The sequence below is a fragment of the Littorina saxatilis genome, linkage group LG2 (genome assembly GCF_037325665.1).
Source record: "Littorina saxatilis isolate snail1 linkage group LG2, US_GU_Lsax_2.0, whole genome shotgun sequence".
In the NCBI taxonomy this organism is placed as follows: domain Eukaryota; kingdom Metazoa; phylum Mollusca; class Gastropoda; order Littorinimorpha; family Littorinidae; genus Littorina; species Littorina saxatilis.
Window position 1 is genome coordinate 56,333,935 of NC_090246.1, and position 8,803 is coordinate 56,342,737.

The following is an 8,803-nucleotide window of genomic DNA, read 5'->3' on the forward strand; positions in this document are numbered from 1 at the left end:
CAGCCGGTAGTCTGTGTCAATGAATTGTTCAGATCAGAGAATGACTATAGCAGGCTGTCCCTCCGTCGGTATTTCATCTACACACAAGCGGAAATGAACGTGGGCAGCGACTTATCTGAGGCTGAAGAAGGTATTTATCTTATTTTTTGTCCGCTACCTTGATCCTCTTAGCGCGCTTTTCCATTGTGTGTGATCGGCTGCAACGTTGACTGGCTACTTAGGGGGGCTGCTTGCGTGACCGGGCTGAAATGGACTAAAGCCGACAGCTGACTGAGTCAGTGAAAGCTTTGTTGGTCATCGGTGACAGTGGTCAGTGCCAGAGGGTTTTTATCAGTGAGCGTATTAGCAATTAATTTTCCAAGTCGTATCTCTTCACAAAGATCCAAACCAGATTGAACCAGAACAGAAACAGATAGAAATTCTAAGAGGACCAAAAATCAAGATTCAAATTTTTTTTTTTATATTTAGACCATTAGTCGCTCAGAACAATTATTGTATTTTGGTCATAAATTTACCCTTAATTTTTTAACCGGTAAACTAACGAAAATTTCCGGATAATGCGATCCCGGACGCTTTGACAATACAGTTTCTCCTCGGATTTCGTCTTTGTAGTTAAAGGGACTGAAAATTGTTTCAGAGGTCACATGTACTTAGCTCTGTATTTCCCTTGGAGGCTGATTTCATGTTTGATGGACGATTAGAGTGGGGAAAGTTAGTAAGCACGTACGCACGCATGTACGAACGCACACACGGTGGCCTAGTGGGAAGGCGTCCGCCCAGTGAGCGGGAGGTCGTGGGTTCGAACCCCGCCCGGGTCATACCTAAGACTTTCAAATTGGCAATCTAGTGGCTGCTCCGCCTGGCGTCTGGCATTATGGGGTTAGTGCTAGGACTGGTTGGTCCGGTGTCAGAATAATGTGACTGGGTAAGACATGAAGCCTGTGCTGCGACTTCTGTCTTGTGTGTGGCGCACGTTAAATGTCAAAGCAGCACCGCCCTGATATCACCCTTCGTGGTGGACTGGGCGTTAAGCAAACAAACAAACAAACAAACATGAAGGACTGGGTGGCCGAGTGGTAACGCACTTGCGCTCGGAAGCGAGAGGTTGCGAGTTCGACCCTGGGTCAGGGCGTTAGCAATTTTCTCCCCCCTTTCCTAACCTAGGTGGTGGGTTCAAGTGCTAGTCTTTCGGATGAGACGAAAAACCGAGGTCCCTTCGTGTACACTACATTGTGGTGTGCACGTTAAAGATCCCACGATTGACAAAAGGGTCTTTCCTGGCAAAATTGCATAGGCATAGATAACAAAAAAAAATGTCCACCAAAATACCCGTGTGACTTGGAATAATAGCCCGTGAAAAGTAGGATATGCGCCGAAATGGCTGCGATCTGCTGGTCGATGTGAGTGCGTGATGTATTGTGTAAAAAATTCCATCTCACACGGCATAAATAGATCCCTGCGCCTCGAGTCCGAGTCTGGAGATACGCGCGCGATATAAGACTTCATATATAACAGGCAGGCTGCTGATTTGTGGTATGTATCCAAATGGAAGAATGCTCTTATCCTCTGTTAAAGCTTCACTGACTCGATCTGAAATGCATGATGTATATATATATATAATCGTCTAAAAGAGGGTATTATGTATTTTTAAAGGCCCACTCCGCCTCGCTGTCTCTGGTCTGACCAGCCCAGGCTTAAACACGGGGTAAGACCTTCCCTCCACTTGGTCACATACCAAAAACGAACAGCCAGGGTGCTGTTTGTGCACAGTGCTATTTTTTCTCAAGAACTATTTTCGTAAAAGTAACTGGTGCCTTTTACGGAAATTAATTCATCAACAAATTCCTACTCACCACAGCAAGCAGTCAGGGTGCTGATTTATGTTATGTGACCAAGTGGAGGGATGGTCTTATCCCATGTAAAAGCATGGCCATATCTGAGACAGTGAGGCGAACTGGGCCTTTAATCTAAACGCTGTTATAACTGAACTCCACCTCCGTATCGTTTGGCAGTCGTGTAGCTTTCAACAGTCGACATCTCGAGTGAAGTATGCCGACACCTTTGCAGTCGATGGCTGATAGGGAAAATCAATGGCGATATCAGTGTTTCCTCACTCTCAGGCAACGCCAAGGTGTCAGGCGGAGGTCACGCCAGGTACTCAGGAAAATAACGGGAGAATTTGTGTAGAAAACTCCATTTAATGAAAGACCCTTTTTGTAATGTTGCAATTGTTGTTGTGGTGGTGGTGGTGGTGGTGGTGGTGGTGGTTGATTCGTTGTGTCGTTAATACCTGACCCAGAATGACCCTCACTGATTAAAACTGAAATTAAAGGAATCAATCGTTTAACGGAAATTGTTTCTTTGTTCCTCGTTTTGTTCATTCGTTCTTTTCTTTCTTTCTTTCCTTCTTTCGTATTTATGAATTACTTGTCCTTTTATAAAAAAAAATACAAAAATCTGGTAATAATTTGTCTTTCAGTATTAGATGCCAAAATTGTCCAGCAGCTAACGCCTCTGTTTGCTTTTGAGATTCTGCACTTGCACACAGCAACTTATACACAGCACACAATTCTGTTACGTGTCCCGAGATGTCTGATTTTATCAACATCATGTTTCCGTGCATAGCCCTGTGGCTATCACTCTATTGTTTCCCATCCGTTGACACCCGTAATGACCACACATTGATTTCTCTCTCTCTCTCTCTCTCTCTCTCTCTCTCTCTCTCTCTCTCTCTCTCTCTCTCTCTCTCTCTCTCTCTCTCTCTCTCTCTCTCTCTCTCTCTCTCTCTCTCTCTTTCTCCCTCTCCCCCCATGTCTCTCTGTCTCTGTCTCTCAAACACATACATACACACACAACCACACACACGTAGGCATACACACACAAACGCACACACGCGCACACACAAACACTCATACACACACGCGCGCACACACATATACCCACACTCCTAGACATGCACGCACACAACCACACACACTAATACATACACCCGAATAACAAAAAAAAATGCATGGCACTGCCTCTTTACACCTCATTAGAGCAAATGATGAATGCCTTGTCATATGATGAAATAAAATTTTAAAAATTAAAAAATGGAACTAGCAAACTTCACACAATGAGTATTGTGGTTTTTAACCACTGTTTGCATCCTAAACTAAGTGACAGTGTGTTGGTCCACTATTTTAGACCAAGTGAGTTTTTTTATTTTTTATTTTCAACTGTTAACTTTTCGTTTTACTTTAGGATTTCATTCGTTTGTTCGTTTGTCTGTCCGTCCTTCCTTCTTCCTTTTCGTCCGTAGGTTCGTTCGTTCGCTCGCTCGCTCGTTCGTTCGTTCGTTCGTTCGTCCGTCCGTCCGTCCGTCCGTCCGTCCTTCCTTCTTCCTTTTTGTCCGTACGTCTGTTTGTTCATCTATTTGTGTGTTTGTGTTTTGGGGGGTGTGATTTTGTTTGCTGTTAATTTTTGTTGTTTTGGTTTGTTTTGGGTGTTGTTTTGTTGTGGGGTTGTTGTTTTGGGGGAGGGGTTTCGTATGGGTTTTATCTTTGTATGTGTGCTTATTTGATTGTTGTTTCCGTTGCGCTAAGTGTAAGGATGGAATCTACGAAGACACACACAAAAAGTCGAAAAAAAGTTCGACACAACAAGATTTTGGAACCTGCTTTTCCAAGCTAAGCCCACCGATTGTCAGTGTAAGGGAGGTAATGTATGACAAAGCGTTCAAATCATGAATCTTCCCCATCAGATCGGGATTCATCCTCCAATGTGACCGAGAAGCCATACAAAAACTCACGTAATGAACTGCACCAGTCACACACACCATACACACACACACAAACACACACAAGCACACTAACACACATACACGAACGGACGCACACACGAACGCACGCACAGAAACACACAGTGACCCGCACGCCCACGGCACATACGCATACACACATACACTCACACACACACACACAAATGCGCGCGCGCGCACCAACTTACACACAAATGAATGCACATGCCAATAGACGAATTCCAAAAATAACTGTCGGGTTGGCATGGGTTGTGTAAGAGTAAATGCCCTTACTTTTTAATCGGACAACACAAGAAGGGGCCAATCACTGGCGAGGGGTGTGTCGGAAACACGTGGGAGGGGCCAATCACTGGCGAGGGGTGTGTCGGAAACACGTGGGAGGGGCCAATCACTGGCGAGGGGTGTGTCGGAAACACGCGGGCAGGAGCACGTGTGAAGCTATTTGTCACAGGAGAAGCGGCAAGGGTATTCACTCTTCATGTGTTTGAGTATATGTGTGTGTGTGTGTGTGTGTGTGTGTGTGTGTGTGTGTGTGTGTGTGTGTGTGTGTGTGTGTGTGTGTGTGTGTGTGTGTGTGTGTGTGTGTGTGTGTGTGTGTGTGTGTGTGAATATGATGCAAATGTCGTAATTTCCCCCCTGATTTCTGTTGAATCAGCTCAAAGCAGGTCATTTCATGATCGTCAACCGCGCACAAACAACAGATAATATTTTGCTTTATTTTATCTCGCACACAAAGCGGTGAACGTATAGTTGGTCTTTTGACAGACACACAGTCCCCACAGACCGTATTGATTTACGTGGTGGCCATGAGTTAATACCGTGGTAGGCCTATGCGGTTTGTCAGTGATGATGGGCGCTATAATCATGTTGCTCATTCTAACAAGAGAATCGGTGCTCGATTCCGTAAAACCAAAAAAGGCACACGCCATTACAGCGTAAAAGGTCGAGAGATGTACATGTTACGAGTGTGAAAAGAAAACGGTTGCTGTTGTCACTTCCGATCGTCAGTTAGGCATTAGATTGATGTAAGTAAAGAACGTATGTGTCTTCTCTTTGTGCATTCCTTTAAGATTAGCACACATGCTCAGGAAATGACACTTCTTATGTGGTAGACCAGTCTATGGGTAGACTTAACCTGGCTGAATGTGACACATAACGACTTGTAGCGATTAAGGCAAGTCTACTAGGCCCTGGTATCTTTGACTCGATCAGCCTCTGGGGCATCGCGAAGTCTCTAGGTTGCAATGTAACGTACTATCACCACAGGTTGGCAGGTTATCATCGGACTCTGTTCAAGTGTAGGCTACAATGGAGAGAGAAACCAAAGACACTAAATACAGGTATTTAAAGGTCATGTTTGCGGAGAAACTCTACTACAGTAGGGTACTTTACTGATCACAGTTGTACCATCCCTTGACGTCAGTCACTGCTCTTAACTCGTACCAGTTAATGAATCGAGCACTAATTGTCTTCTTTGGTTTCAACTTTCAGTGTAGCTAGAAAAAAATAGATAAACTGACTGAGGAAATCGCTGCTTTTACTTAACTCTTTGTGGCGGTATTGTCATTCGTTCTGAAAAGTTTGGCCATTCTAAAGCGTTTCCTTGAAGTCAATATTGCTCTCTCTCTCTCTCTCTCTCTCTCTCTCTCTCTCTCTCTCTCTCTCTCTTCAGGGGCGGACGAGGGGGGGGTTTCTGGGGTTTCCAGAAACCCCCCCCCAGCCAAAAAATAAAAATATTTTTGTGTGTTTTTTTGGGTTGAGTTTCAATTTGTTGGGTATTAATCAGTGACAAAATCTGCTGCCTGGAACTAGTAATGATCATCCTCAGAATGCACCAGCTTGCACCATTTTGCATCCTTTTTTTCAAAATTTTCCGGGGGGGCATGCCCCCGGACCCCCCTAGCAAGCTAGGCGCTTCGCGCCGTCGGCTCGGCGCTTCGCGCCTTCACACCCATATCTTCACAATATACTTTTGGAAACCCCCCCCATAAAATGAACTGATCCGCCCCTGCTCTCTCTCTCTCTCTCTCTCTCTCTCTCTCTCTCTCTCAGTGTCTCACTGGCACTGACACACCGAGACACACCGCGGCTGTGACACGCACACACACTAATGCCGCACACACACACACTGACGCACACACACGCACACACACACACAAACACACTGACAAACACACACACAATGTTTGATACCTGTACACAACAGCCTAACAAGGAACTTAGTCGATAAATATCGACAGGGGGCCGACAAATGGTTTAAATGGGAAATGTGTGTATATGGGTGTGGGTTTGAAACAAACAAACAAACCAACCCATGTGAACCCCGGGCCGCAGGCCTTCGATGTAGTGATTGAAAAAAAAGGATGTTCTCAAATGGTTCAATTCTCATTTGGTCTGATTCTCAAATGGTACCGGTATACTCCCCCCCCCCTGGCCGCAGGCCTAGGAGTAAAATTTTATAGACACTGACCTTCTTCCCAGGGGTCATTGACCCAGTTTTAGCTATGAGAGGTGGTTCGCCCAGAGGCTGTAGAGTATACTGGGGCGGTCTCTTTGATGTCTTGAGAGGAAACTTGGCCAGGGTAGTACATGCACCAGAACTGGTGGACACCAAGGACAAACATGAAATCGAAGCAGTTTGCTTTCAGAGGGAACGGTCGTCAGCAACTCAAACTTCTCTGTTTTCTTTTTTTTTTTAATCTGACTTTCTTTGTGGCCCCCTGACTCCGTCCCCCTCCCTCTATAAGGACCCCCCTCCACAAGGACCGATTTTTGTCAACATTTTAAAGGTCGCTAGAGAGGGGTTCCACTGTATGACCTAACCGCTACTGGCAGACGGCCTCAATCTTCACGCGCAAAGACGAGATTAATAGGTGCTCGGTTTTGGTATTTTGAATTACATTACATTAAACCTTTGTTGGGTTTCATGGTCATGGCAACAGCCATAATAATATTACATGATGTATAATATCATATTTCAGCATATGTGAATTACATGTCATCATACTAAACTGTCATACATTTTTATTCCTACATTATTCTGATTGATCACAACCAAACCTACTATCATTGGACACATCCAAATGCAAGCGCCTGTTCTTGACAATTTAGATCAGTGCAATTTCCTGGGTCGGGCTTTGCCACAGACACTCACGGTTTGGCCTGTAGGTAAAATGTACAATGTATTTTCTGATTTGTGCACAAAAGCTTTTTTTCTTTTTTCTTTTTTTTAACATAACAATGTTTAATGTCACTGTATGTTTAAAAGACCATGGTCATATTTGTAAAAAAAATGTTAAATTAGAAAATAAATAACATTTTGGTTCATGATTTTTCCTACACCTGTGCTAAAGATAAGAAATAAAAATGTCGGGTATATAAGTCACTCAAATACAGCTAGGTATGAATGGCTCGGTTTGAGTTTGTTGCAGTTGACCCTGCACAAAGCGACATATCATGTTTTTGTTGAACAATTTTGACGTCACCCCTCCCATAGGGTGACGTATTTCACAACTTCCTGTGTTACACAAACTCTGTGATGACCAATTTTGACGTCACCCCTCCCATAGGGTGACGGATTTCACAACTTTCTACAGATGAACAATTTTGACGTCACCCCTCCCATAGGGTGACGGATGTCACAACTTCCTGTGTACACAAACTGATGACGTATTTCACAACAAAATGGCGCTGCCCATGGTCAACCTCGAAACTATCCGTATAGAATGGGGGCGTCCTCGCCCCCATAATGATCATTGTTACGTGTTGACCGTGACTCGTGAATAAGTTAATAATAACCAACTATTGTGACAAACGTAACCCTTCAGTCAGTCTTCTGGCTTTCTAAAAGAAGTAGGTCCACTCTAAGGTCCATTCAGTAACCGTTTCCAGGTGTTTGAAGCTTGAAAAGTAAGAGGTGCTTTCCTTTGAAATACCTTCCTTCCCCGGCTGTGAAAACTATCGTGCACGTCATCACAGATATGTAGGCTACGTATTGCCCGGCCGTGTCACATCCTGGCTTTCCGGCACTGACATGGGATCAGAGACACATCAATACTGAAAAATATCCGATACACCCTGACTGCTTTCTATGGACAATGCGGATGTTTAGCCGAATTAATTTAATAACTGATGTCAATAATGCAGCACAGAAATCCCAATATGTGCAGACATTCAGTGAAAAAACCCGGCTTTAAACTCTTATCAAAATAACGAACTACATTTGATTGCATGTGTTCTGCGCGAACTTAGAATCCGGTTTCATTCTAGAATGGACCGGGTCCAGGTTGGAATTCTAACCCTGCGCAAGTACAGGGGTGCCATTCTAGAATGAAACCCTTGTTGCTGGTCCATTCTAGAATCGGCCGTGCGCAAGGTTGGAATTTGGGTCCAAGTTGGAATAGTCATTTCAGTTAGACTATCACACAGCCAAAGCCACAAATGTGGATTTTCTGTTTGTTTTTGTTTTTTGTGTGTTTGGTTGGGTTTTTTTTCTCGGGTTTTTTACACTTTACTCAAAGACATCGTGAATTGGGATTGTGATGTTCTGAAAGTGATTACGATTTTGAGAGACACTCAGCACTGATCGCTACGAACGGAAATTTCCGGACTGACAGTGTTTTGCCGATCTCGCTTGTAACTTTTAATCTTATTCATATACATGAAGTTGGTCTTCTGAATTGTGAAGATATAATGTCAACTTTTTTTTTAAACCTGTGACAACAGCTCTATAACTCACTCTGTCCTTCTGTTGGTCTGTCTGTCGGTTAGTCGGTCTGACCGTCTGTCTGTCTGTCTGTCAAAAAAATTGTCAAAAAACCGGACATTTCCGAGAGGGAGACAGCGCTGATGATTGCAAGCGGCCGCAACCGGCTCTCATCACAAAAACAACTGCCCTGCAAACATTACCGCCCTGGTAGTCCCCCTTGCTATGGTCTGCCTTTGTTTATTGCGTACTCAGGAGTGTCAACTTTCTTGACATGACATGACATCGCAAGATCGCCA

General features: G+C 44.2%; 1 long non-coding RNA gene across 1 annotated transcript in view; it reads left to right on the forward strand.

The window, feature by feature from the left end:
• LOC138959325 (uncharacterized) overlaps window positions 1-8,803 on the forward strand; it is a 282,799-nt gene that overhangs the window by 85,820 nt on the left and 188,176 nt on the right. The window lies entirely within an intron of this gene.